Here is a 12,724-nt window from a genome sequence, read left to right on the forward strand (position 1 = left end):
TTTTTGTTTTGTAAAGCGGAACACCTGATTTATGCGGACTTCATTTTATTCTCCTTCATTCCTTGAGCTTTTCTAACTTGTGGCGTTTCTTACAATATTCCTCTTATTTTGAATGACAACTATAAGGAGTAACCTGCGCAGTTATATGCGTAATTACGCTTAGTAACTTATTACTCAGGCGCGCGAAGTCTTGTTGCGGCTTAGGATAGTTTTTACAGTAGCAAACTTTCGTATTACGTATTTTCATTTTGCTCTTTCATAAGCTTGCAGCAATATAGGAATGTGTTTACGAGTGTGTAAACAGAGCATTCTTTACTTGAATTTCAACTCCAGCATTATCCAAATTATTGTGTTGTTGGATGGGCTTTGGTTGCATGATTTCTGGCACGTTAGCAGCACAAACTTTATACAGATAACTTTGTCCCACATTTGATCTTGCACTTGTGTCTAATTTTGGAGCTCTTGAATTTTCGCTGCGGTATTGTATACATTCCCCCTTGATCATATTAGACTGTTTGTGAACATGGACCATTCACCTCGGAAGGCTCGTTTCTTCATTATAATGTTAAATTTATCTGCCAGATCCAGATGTACGACGAGGAGGTTGAAGATTACGTTGACTTGGATATGCACAGCAACATCCTAAACAAGGCCAAAATAAGACTGGCACGGAGGATAGCCCCTCAAATGGATGTGAGTACGGTTACAGGTTGACGTAGTTGGCATCAAGTGAAAAGGATCATAATTGTTTAATGGTTTCATAGTTCGTACATAACTTTCAGGAGAGCAGCCAGCAACCTAGGATGGAGAACCATTAAAGAAGGCTAGAGTGCGCTAGTAAGAGGCAGCAGGGATTGCAGCACACTGAAACTGATAAAACTTGCGCACATATCAGCAGTTGTTTGTAAGGTACATGTAAGAATGTTAAAAAATAAACATCTTGTTGAGGTTGTATAGAAAATCACATTTTTTAGTAGATGACAATGTCTTGTTTGCCAGCATTTTGTATCTATTACATGAAGGGTGCAAAATGGTGCGCATACACAGAGAAGGACATGCAAAACATGGCACTTGTCTTGCCTTTCTCTGTGTATTTGTCTCAATTTGCCGTTCTCTTCTAATAGCTATGTTTTGCAAATAGCCAAAGAAATACTTCAAAAAATCCTGTGCCCTCTTCACTCAGTTTTCTGCCTCGCTTGCTGCCTGGACACCTTAAAGCTGTATCAGGCATTGGTATATGCCAGGCTTTCTACATTGCAGTGTTGCACAACAGAAAGCTGTTTAGGCACAATTAATTTTTCAAAGGACTGACAGGTGATTTTTAAGGACCGAGATTTTTATGATACAACAATAAACTCGTCCTCGGAAGTGTTTATACCTCCAGCAGTTGCTTCCGAAGGTGCAGGGAAATTTAATAAGCAATTTTTTTTATCTGAGCAACACTAAAACACATTGCCCCCATGCTAGCAACACTGGAGAGTAAGAGCGATGCCGATAACCTGCCTTGTAAATTGGGAATGCAGAATGATGAGTGGGTTTCACTACATAGGGTTTCTGTGGTACGCCATTCTTTTTTTTTTTCAATGTGAAGCATTCTTTGCGAACTTTGGGCACATTGAGTGTGTCTATCTAGCTATCTAGCTTCTATTTCGGTGGGGCTGGTGGTGTCAACCAACTTGAGCTGCTGGGTATGTGCTCATGGTCTCGCTGCCGTGTGGTCACGACATTACTGTCAGTCGAGCTGCATTATCCGACTCTCGCATCTGATATCATTTACTACCTGCGCTGAACCAGACGGCCTGCGCAAGATACTGGTATGTCGGCTGCAGAACAGCGGATGGTTGCTGCCTTTGCACGAACAGCAAATTGATAGCAAGTTTTCCCCCTCATGCACGCTATCAGCTCCTGCTGCACACAAAGAAGCTCTTGGAAAACTGCAGCTTCGTCAAGAAATGCATGAACTTGTACATTGCATTCTTTGGAAATTTACTTGAGCAGCTCTAGGATCGTGTACCACAGAGGTACTACTTGGTGCAGAGAAAAGGGGATGTGTTTGCCATGATTGAGCAACGAGACAAGCCCACATTTGTTCTGACCCTCAGCTTGTCTGAACTCCACAATGAGCGTCCGCTTAAAGTAATTGAGAGAGTCAGAGCTGGTGGAGGCACACCACCGCAGGGTCGACGCTATAGCCAGCTACCTACAAAATGCATCGCATGACTTCGATTCCCACTGTACGTGGGATCTGCATAGTTTCTTTTAAATGGAACCAGCATATCTGCTTACGATCCTTTCACTTGCAGACAGTTTCGTATCTGAAGCCATGCATACTTTCAACTGGTTGCATGAATGTGTAACATGAATTTACTTTTACTGAAAAAATCCAGGCTTCATAGCATGATTACAGTATAAAGATATTGAAAAAATTTACACAAATTTTAGGACTGTTATCTGGCTGTTACACCGGTGTGCAGGCGTCCAGTGAAAAAGATTGTTAAAAAAATAAAAATAAATAGTGTTAGCAAACCGCATGAAAAGTCCAAGAATGGAAAGGAAATTATACATCATAGCAGTTTCAATGGTTTGCAATTAAGGCATGTTAATTGAAATAATATAGTATAATATAGTAATGAGAAATAATAGGTTATCAGAAAATTGTATTCTGTTTTGACTGCAGTATTAACAGAGCATTCACCTTATGAATACTTACATGTGGCGTGAACAAACAAGAGCAGTTACAGTGCCTCCAGACTTGTGCAATGTGATTCCATATATTGACTATGTGCGTAGCTCGCAATATTCTATATGTCCTTGCTATATAAGCTCAGCCTTGTTCTATAAATAGCTCACTTGAGCTGTAAATATAGGTTTGAAGTGGAAGTATGTTTAATGGGTATATGCGTAATGAACACCCACTATGAAGACCTTGGCTTGGAAGTGGTGGGGTGTGCACAGTTAAAACAATTACTTTACTGTCTTGACAATTCATTCATTAAGCTACATTGCTCTGCCTCATGTTTTCCGTTTGAAAAGTTAAATATATGTGCATCTCGCAGCGTGCAGGCCCTGCGTTTGCTGTTCGAGGTGGAGGCAACACGGAAATGACTCAGTCTAGGTAAATTATTAGTACCGAAAGGGAAAAACCATACATTTTGGGATATTAGTGTTTCTTATTACTATTTTTTTGGTTACTTAGATATATAAAGCAATCTGTATATTGCCTTGCAGTGCTGTTACAGAATGTGCAGAGGAGGTGCAGCATGTGCAGTCTGTGCCGTTGGAGAAGGAGAAGGACTACTTAGATTTTGTGCTACCCTCTTTTGACCATTACGAGGAAGTGCTTCGTAGAAAAGTCCCGATAAATTGTGGAGTGCGACGTGCTATTATCAACAAGCTGTTTGCAGCTTGCTTCAAGATAGCTTGGTGAGCGCTCCATTATGCTTCTATTGCTTTCAGCTTTAATTCGGTATTTTGACTACTCAATGACTCAACCTTTCATCATAAGTGTTCAGCGTTGCCATAAGATGTTGGTAATGAAATAGTTGCACAGAATACACTACCTGTGTGATAACTTTATCTGCTTGCTGTAGTGCCAGAACACAGAATTGCTTCCAAAGCAAGCAGAATCTGTCTAAAAGTATTAGTGCACCATTTAACACTGTTATGATTATATCAATTGTCACGAACAGTGCATACATAGACGAGGGACAAAAAGGGCGACGAATACAAGCGCTGTCCCTCGTTTTTGTCCCTCGTCTATGTATGCGCTGTAAGTGACGATTGATACCATGGAATACCAGCTAGCCCGTACCCAAACCTTGCTTCTGTTATGATGAGCCTAGAATTCGGTCTTAAGTCTGGGAAATGTTCCAGCTTGCTTTCCCTCCTTGAGGTAACTGCCCTCCTTTACGAGATAACATCGCCCTATGACCCCTGCTACATCCTGAGTGGACACTGGCAACCAGCAGGCCACAAAGAGGAGGGGGGCATCGATGTAGCAACATGACAATGCTGCGATGGCACCCACTTCACCTGGTCCAGATTGTGTCAACACCAATTGGCACAATTTAAAGTGCTTGTAACTCAGCATCAAGTGCAGATTTCAGAGTGGAAAAAATTCCGAATTGGTGCTCAAGGGGCCCTAAAACACTTCTAACTAATTGTAGAATGACGTCACTGTAAAGTATCATCAGCCTGGTTACGCCTACTGCAGGGCAAAGGCCTCACCCATACTTCTCCAACTACCCCGGTCATGTACTAATTGTGGCCATGTTGTGCCTGCAAACTTCTTAATCTCATCCGCCCACCTAATTTTCTGCTGCCCCCTGCTACGCTTCCCTTCCCTTGGAATCCAGTCCGTAACCCTTAATGACCATCGGTTATCTTCCCTCATTACATGTCCTGCCCACTGCTGTAAAGAATGTTGCCTAGCAAATCTTGTGCCACAAAATTTGTTGTGTACTTCAAGCATAAGTAGAGTTAGAGGTATTATTGCACTGATGCAGTTTTCTCTCCTTTCATGTCCACTAGCATGCCAGAAGCTACACAGGGGGCTAACAAGGCCTCACGCAAAAATTTGGGAATTTAAAAATATTTTTTGTGATGCTACTTTTGGTTCAGCCGTGCATGACGCACTCTCAATGCGAGATGGGCACTTGTGCTTGAGCTATGTCATTCACAGAGGCTAATCAGAACACAGTTGTCAGAGCATTGCACTGGTGAGAGGACACGTTGCAGCACCCTGTGGTGGCTGTAGTATCTATGCCACGCTGCTACATAGCTCTGGTGTGATCTCCCACAGTGCACAGCAGACGCAGCTCCACAAAACTCGTGTGTAGACAGAAGTACAAAGACAAAAAAATGTTTTTAGTCTTTGAGATCACTTCCATGTGTATTTTGCATTTATTATACTTAAGATTAGCAATTTAATTAAAACTGGCAAATATTATTTTGCACTGGTTTTTCTTGGGAAAAAGAATACAAAATTGCCCATTTATTAATTCTATGATTATTTCACTTTATGTACAGGTACCCTTCTAGACAGTTGTACCGCGTAGCTGCCGAGAGGCTTGTCAGTGCATACCCACACCTTGCTGACAGAGTTGGCAGCGGAAATGGCCTGGTAAGTTTCATACATCCCATACTGTCGCCATACTTACATTTCTAAGAAAGAAATATCATTTCTACCTCATATGGACAATTCAATTGCACCATGTATCTGCACTTCTGAGCTGCCATGTTATATTATGGCTGTTGATTCTCGTGGTCATGTAGAGATGATCAAAGGGATAAACTTTGTGTTGTCTGGTGTTTTGCTTTGTGCTAATAATGACACATATGTTTCAGTTCATCCAGAACTTCTCCTTTGCTACAGATAAGCTTTTACAAACAGTGTTCATAGTTTGTGATGGAGTATGGTCATGAAGGAAAAGAGATAAGTGATGGGACTCATCTGGGAGTTTAATCTGAGCCCAGGATCAAATTAAACTGTTGCACCATTTGTTCAGCAGCTATCTGCCTATCAGCAAGCGATACGGCATCAACTTATGATTCATCAAGTAGCAACGGTTGGCCACTTCATTTTTTGCCGTTGTGGCCTGTTTGACTGCATTGAAATCACCTGCACCATTTCACGTCAGGCTGCAGCATTGTTATTGTACACTGCAGCCAGGTTGGCATGTTTTCATGGCATTAGGTCCGTTTAAATGCAAAAAGTGGATCACTGTTTGGGCTTCTACCAGCTTTATGATGCATGCTGCCATCTTTGTTTTGATGCCCTAGGGGTGTTCTGCAGCATTATATATATATATACATATATTCCGCCGGAACTAGAGATGTACGCTAACTTTTATGTTTGTCGTTATGCCTATTCCAAGTTTATGGCGTGGATGTTGTGAACTTTATGGCCGGACCTTCTGTTAATAAGCAATTATGTTCGATGCATAAAACAAACTGCAATTATGGTCATACTTCTATGTGTATACAGGCAATACCAATAAACTTCTAAGTGCTTTTAACAGTAGTGATATGTTTCCAATTCTTCACAGGACTCGTGGGTCATGGCATTGAGAAACAAATTCAAGAACATGCGTAAGAAGGCGGAGAATTGCTCTGAAGAAATGTTGGCAAAAAAAAGGCACTTCCTGGTCAAGCGGAAACAACAGATGGCTTCTGGTGAAGCTACAAACAAGAAGTTATGCCGCCTTTTTGTGAGTTGCAGCTGAAAAGCTTTCCGACATTTTCCAACAGTACTATGGTCAAGCAAGTGCACTGCCATTTTGTGGAGCTGCAAACTGCAAACTGAAAGTGACAGACCTAGGACAGTATACAGTCGCCGATCGTTTATTCGGACCTCACGGGGACTGCAGAAATGTCCGAAAAAGCAGATTAAGAAAAAAAGAAGTTCTTTATTTCCACGCACTTATTCAGGCTTGGCAGTAGGCTTGAAGAAATTGTGAATGCGCCATTGCATGCTGTTCCATGTACACGCAATCAGATATGCCTAAATCTGAGAGGGTCGTACGGTCACTATAGGCAGCTGAAAGCACAGTCACTGCTTGTACTCGGAGTCGTCCGGCGGTGTAGCAGAAACCTGACGAATGATCGTGCCGTCGTCGAGCTCTGGACATGTCAGTACAGCAGTCTTAGCACCTGTGAAACTGCGAAATGAGATGGTGTCCGGAATCGCAATGCAACTATTGCTCAGGCCTGGGCAGAAGATTTTCGGTGTCAGTAGGGAGCACATCGGAAGGCGACAAGTCCTAGGCCTCCCGGCACCCGCTTGCTGGCATTCCCCAGCGCAGTCTGCGCGGGCACTGTCGGCGCCATCAGACACTTAATGTGATGTTTCCGTATGCCGCGTTGGATCATCACTTCTACACAGCATACAAAGCAAACACCACCATGCTGACACCAGTTGCACAAACGAAAAACGTAACCTATTCGCACCCTCGTGCACAAAGAAGAAACAAATCAGCTGCTGGATTATCTTGACGTGGCTTACTAAGCTGAGACCGGAACTGCTGTAGCCACTCTATCGAAGCAGGCAGAAACTATGATGATGAGCGGGGATTTGCAGTAGCCACTTCGTGGGGCAGCAAGGAAGCTCCGTTCAAAACAAATATGGCATTCAGCAAGTCGAACCATGCACTAGTCAGAGTCTGTGCATGGTACTCTCAATCGACTTGGCTCAAGGAGTGTCCGAAAAATCGGACGAGAGGTTGCAAGGTGTCTGAACTTTTGGCAGTTGTATAATTATACATTATGGTCTATCGGGAGAATGGCCTTGCCGCGAAGCAGACCGAATAATCGAGCATGTCCGAATTTTTGGAGTGCAAGTCCGAGAAATCAGTCGGCGACTGTAGTATCATGCAACCAGTATTTCCAGGCAGTGTATAAAACCGGAGGTCACAGGGAAATGAGGGAGGGGGTTTGCACGGAACACATGAATGATAGAGTAATGGCTTCTCTCTACACAATGATACCAAAGTAAGGGAAGTGCAATTGCAAAGATCTAAGCGGTAATAGTGCAACATCTTTATGTTGCAGGTGGTTTAGCAAGTGACCACTTTTGCTAACCGAACTGAAAGACCTTTCACACGGGAATCCTGAAAATTGTAACTGACACAAAGAAAACGCAGCTTACAAATTGCGTAATGTTCCAACTTAGAGAGGGCAAAAAATATATTTATGATTTCATAATTGTTGTACTTTATTTGCAGAACGTTGTTCAATGAAATAAAATAAATTTAGTTGTACGCACAAGCCTATAGCATGAACAAGAAAGGGTAAACCTAGCTTTTCAACGAGAGGGGCAAGAAAGGACATTTTTGGTTATCCTTCAGTATGTCTCGTAACAGTAAGCTTCTTTACGAATTCAGCCTGTGCATACTTTGCTACATGCTAAACAGGCAGCCAAGTGTATTTTGTCTCACATGCATTTATTCTCTATGTTAGTGGCAAAATTTGAAAAAATCGGAAACTTCGAAAGTGAGTTTGTGCATGCAAATTAAAAAAACATCAATCATGTTCATTGTCATTCGCATTTCCCCAAGGTTATCTACTGCGATCAGTTATGTTATATGCAAAAGCATAGTGCCTTATCTTGTTCCGAGTGCAAAAGAAAGCCATGAATAATGTATAGGCTATGGTGACCATTGGCATCTCTTAGAAAGTTGCATGTCACGTCATGATGGCTTCCATTTGTTCCATGAACTAAAAAGCAATCTACAGTGATGCTCAAGGACTGCAGGTGTTTTCTTATATGTACACACCACAGAAATAAAAATTAAGTTTGAGTTGGAGCCTTTTGTTTTAGTGTCAGTTTGGTTCACATGATGACCAAAACAGATTTCATGCATCTCTAGTCAGCTGCTGTTCTTTGACTTTTGAGTGAAAGATTAGCAACTATTAGCTGCATATATTGAAAAGCATTCGGGTTCCTTCTGTATTGCTGCACGTTGCTTCTTAGTCCATGGAACATATGGAAGCAATAATGAAACCTAAATACAATTTTCATCAAATTTACCATTGACATACACATCACTCATGCTTGGGTTTAAAACACTTATGTCATTTTGCAGTACGACACTAAAGCAGAGGCTGCGGGGCACTGATAAATGCAGCATATGCACCATTGGTTGCTTAGCTTGTATTCAAAACAAAGCATACCCACTGTTCCATCTGTAGAGAGTTAATTTAAACACACGAAATTTGTAAGTTAGACTTCTGACAGTAGGTGGGGCATGTGCCTGTGGCCTGTGTTCTGGTGCTGTGTCTCGGCAGGGAAGCCAGGGTGAGTGAATATAGCAGGTCCATTTGCACATTGACAGGCTAAAGAATCTACACATAAACTGTTGAATAATCAGATAAAGGGACAACGAAGAACCAGCTATGTGGCATGAATTGTTTGCTGAACCTATATGCAAAGAAAAAAAATTGACATGAGCTGAGGATTGACAGGGAAACCATGCCAAGCCAGTGTGGAATCTGCACTTTGACAGGTATTGGAATTAGGGAACTTTTTCAAAGTTCTGAATTGGGAGAAAGTGACGACAAAGTAAGCTGTAGCATGCAATGTCTGCTGTAACATACATTAAAAAGACCCAAAGGGATGGAGGAGCAGTCAGAAAAAAAGGGGAAGGGGGCATTAAAAGGGTTAAGCAAGGCAAGATTACACGTATATAATGTGATGTAATGCTGCAGACTTGCTCTTCAGAAATATTTACCTCTGCATTCTTGTGGTTTTGCTGCATCATTTCAGTTACTGCATCTCAGTAAAGCCAATTGAAAACATCGTATAAACACGCTCGCTTGCCCATCAATAGTTCATAATTCGAAGGACTACTCAGTGGCGTTCAGTTGGACATTAATGCTTTCGCATTCACAACTTGTAAGAAGGGCTTGATTTTCCTTGTGTTTCAGGATTGCAGTCATCTTGTAGCATATGGAGAAACTGCCGAGTCATTGAGGCTGCACAGCGAATGGCTTCAAGACAATGCTGGCTGCCAAGATGAAGAGGCAGTAAGGCCGAGGCTGCTTCCAAGAGCAAAAGACAGGCATGAACAACTTCGCAGCCTTACGCTGTCAGAGGCTCTGTTGCTGTTCCCCTTTCTGGCAACTGAGGCATCGGTATGCTCTAGCAAGAGCTTTTGTCATCTTTTTTGTTTTTGTTTTACTGGGTTCTTAGCTTTAAGTTAAGGCAGTGGCTTAAGTGTTTCAGTCAGTAATTGTGGCATTTTTCTTTCAGGACAAAGCAAACAAGTGTGTGTATTGCAGTGACAAAATAACATAGGATAACAAAACTGAGTTGTATTTTGGTATGAGTAAGCTTAGCAAACTCTTATGTAATGATAAAGTAATGACAAGAGCACAACCATAAGATGCTCAGCATTGGAAGTGTGTAGAATATATGCATCAGCATAGTGCTATAACCAAAGTTAAAAAAATTTTAATACAGTGTTCCACCAGTCACATTTGTCTTCAAAGATGTGGTACAGTCACATACCAATGATTTATACATGTTCATACAGCTTCAAGGTACTGCCATTCGCCCCATAGGCATAATTTATATGGAGAGGCAATGTTTTAGATGTCTTGCAACTCACCGGTTGACTTAATTGAAAGGTGCCTTTATTGCTGTTGGTTGTGTAAGAAGAAAACAGGGAAGGCAGAGAAAGCATAGTGGATAGGATAGGATAGGAATAACTTTAATAAAGTGCCGGCAAACGACGATTTAACGAGTCGTGACGCTGGCCAAGCGTCGACCCGGGGTTATACTCTACTCTGCACTAGCCCCGTTGGGCCCGTTTGTAGTGGGTCACGAGGCTTGTGCTTTTCGAGCGCACCCCGGGCCTGCTGGACGGCCCATAGTTGTGAGTCCTTGTCTGTAGACTGCAGTGCACTTTGAAGTTCTGGCGGGTAAGTCCTGGAGTTAGCTGCCGTCGGGAACCTGGCACAGTCCCACATGATGTGCCATTGGTCCGCCGGACCCGCTGCACAAACACCACACAGCCCACTCGGATAGAGCTCTGGGTGAAGCACGTGCAGCATTGCGGGGGCGAGGAGTGACGCGGTCTGTATTTGTCTTAGGATTACGGCCTCCTCCCGACTGAGTGCCGGGTGGGGAGGCGGCATTGTCCGTCGAGCTAAGCGGTAACACTTGGTTACCTCGGCATAACTAGTCAATCTGTCCTTGGTTTCGAACCACCACACGGAACGGTCACTCTCGGGGGCGCGGAAGGTAAGCGCTCGCGCCGCCGAATGGGCCGTCTCGTTGTGGTTCGGTGAGGATGCACACTCGCCGGCGTGCGCCGGGCACCACTTAATACGGACGGTGCTGCCGCGGTCTTGAAATTGGAGCTTGTCGATGATGGCGGCCGCCGGCGCGCATATTCGCCCCTTGGCAAAATTGCGCACGGCATTCCTCGAGTCGCTGAGCACGGTGCGACACTCGGCCTCGGTGATCGCCAGAGCGATGGCAACCTCCTCAGCGTCTGTGGCGTTCGTGCACCGCACGCTCGCTGCCGTTGTCCTGGTGCCGTTAGCCGCCGCAACGACCACTGCTGCGAAGCCTTCCCGCTTGTATTCCGCGGCGTCCACATACCGGGCGTGCGGGTCTTGGGCGTGTTGTTCGGTGAGGGCCTTGGCCCGCGCCTGCCGCCGTTCTTGGTTGTATTCTGGATGCATGTTCTTCGGGATGGGGTCCACGTAAATGTGGGCCCGCGCCTCATCTGTGATCTCGCACGGTTGCCGGCTGGGAGCTTGGGGGTTGTAACCCAGGGACGTCAGTATACTGCGCCCCGTCTTGGTGGTAGAGAGGCGCTCGAATTGCGCGGTGAGTTGCGCTTCGGCTATTTCTTCTAGGGTGTTATGGACGCCGAGCTGCAAGAGCCGAGCCGTACTCGTGGTCTCCATTAAACCCAGCGCCGTCTTGTAAGCCCGTCTGATCAGCGTGTTGATCTTGGTCCTGTCAGTGACGTGCCAATTAAGGTAGGCCGCAACGTAGGCAATGTGACTGATCACGAACGACTGGACAAGGCGCACGAGACTGTCTTCACGCATGCCCGCCCGTCGTGTAGAGACTCGATGTATGAGCCGGATGGCGTCCATTGCCTTGGTGGTAAGCTTGTTGATGGTCTCGTCGTTGCGGCCGCTCTTGTTGAGCAGCAGGCCCAGTACTCTGATCTTGGGCACCTCGGGGATGCGTTGCCCCGATGCAGTCACAATTTTGATGTGATCACAATCCCGAAGAGGAGCGCGCTTCCGTCCCGGTCGAAGCGGTGTGAGGACGAACAGCTCGGATTTGGCGGGCGAGCACATTAGGCCTGTGCCATCAAGGTGCTGCTCGATGGCGGTAACCGCCGCTTGCAGCTGTTGCTCGATGCTGGCGTCGGTGCCACCGACCGCCCACAGGGTAATGTCGTCGGCGTAGATAGTATGCCGGACGCCGGTCCCCGCTACTGCCCTCGCTACCCCGATCATGACGAGGTTGAAGAGCAACGGCGATATGACCGAACCCTGTGGAGTACCCGTACTGCCGAGCTTGTGTTCGGGGAGCTTGAGGTCTCCGGCGTGCAGTTCTACCGTGCGGTTGGTGAAGAAGTCTAGAATATAATTGTAGCTCGTTACCCCCATGTTGAGTCTTGATACTTGTCCTAATATGGCTGAGTGTTTAACTTTGTCGAATGCACTTTGTAAATCGAGACCCAGAATTACTTTGCTGTCTTGTGTCTTGTTGTGGACGATTTCTTGTTTGAGTTGTAACATGGCATCTTGTGTGCTGAGTCTGCGCCGGAAGCCGATCATCGTGTCAGGATAGAGGCCTTCCTTCTCTAGGTATTCCTGCCACCGGTTGGCGACCACGTGCTCCAGCACCTTGCCCACGCAGGACGTCAGCGAGATGGGACGCAGGTTGCCGATGTCCAGTGGTTTGCCCGGTTTCGGAATCAGGATCGTTCTTGCCGCTTTCCACTGTCGGGGGAGCTTGCCCGAAAGCCAGCATTCATTGAAGTAATCGGTTAGGGCTTCTATCGAAGCGTCGTCCAGGTTGTGTAGCATCTTGTTTATAACGAGATCTGGGCCGGCTGCTGAGCGGGTGTTGAGCTCGTGCAGCGCTACCCGTACCTCTGATATGGTAATGTCTCGGTCGAGCCACGCGTTGGGCAGCCCCCCGTACGGCGGGTGGGTTTCCGTTGGCGTGTCTGGCAGATACTTGGCTTCCAGG

General features: G+C 45.2%; 1 long non-coding RNA gene across 1 annotated transcript; it reads left to right on the forward strand.

Moving 5' to 3' along the window:
* The first annotated feature begins 442 nt into the window (after positions 1-442).
* LOC129384567 (uncharacterized) lies at positions 443-5,128 on the forward strand. Its single transcript, XR_011894596.1, has 3 exons — positions 443-693; positions 3,057-3,115; positions 5,029-5,128. It is a non-coding gene; the product is annotated as an uncharacterized lncRNA (long non-coding RNA).
* The last annotated feature ends 7,596 nt before the right edge of the window (positions 5,129-12,724 follow it).

The sequence above is a fragment of the Dermacentor andersoni genome, chromosome 5, assembly GCF_023375885.2.
Source record: "Dermacentor andersoni chromosome 5, qqDerAnde1_hic_scaffold, whole genome shotgun sequence".
Taxonomy (NCBI): domain Eukaryota; kingdom Metazoa; phylum Arthropoda; class Arachnida; order Ixodida; family Ixodidae; genus Dermacentor; species Dermacentor andersoni.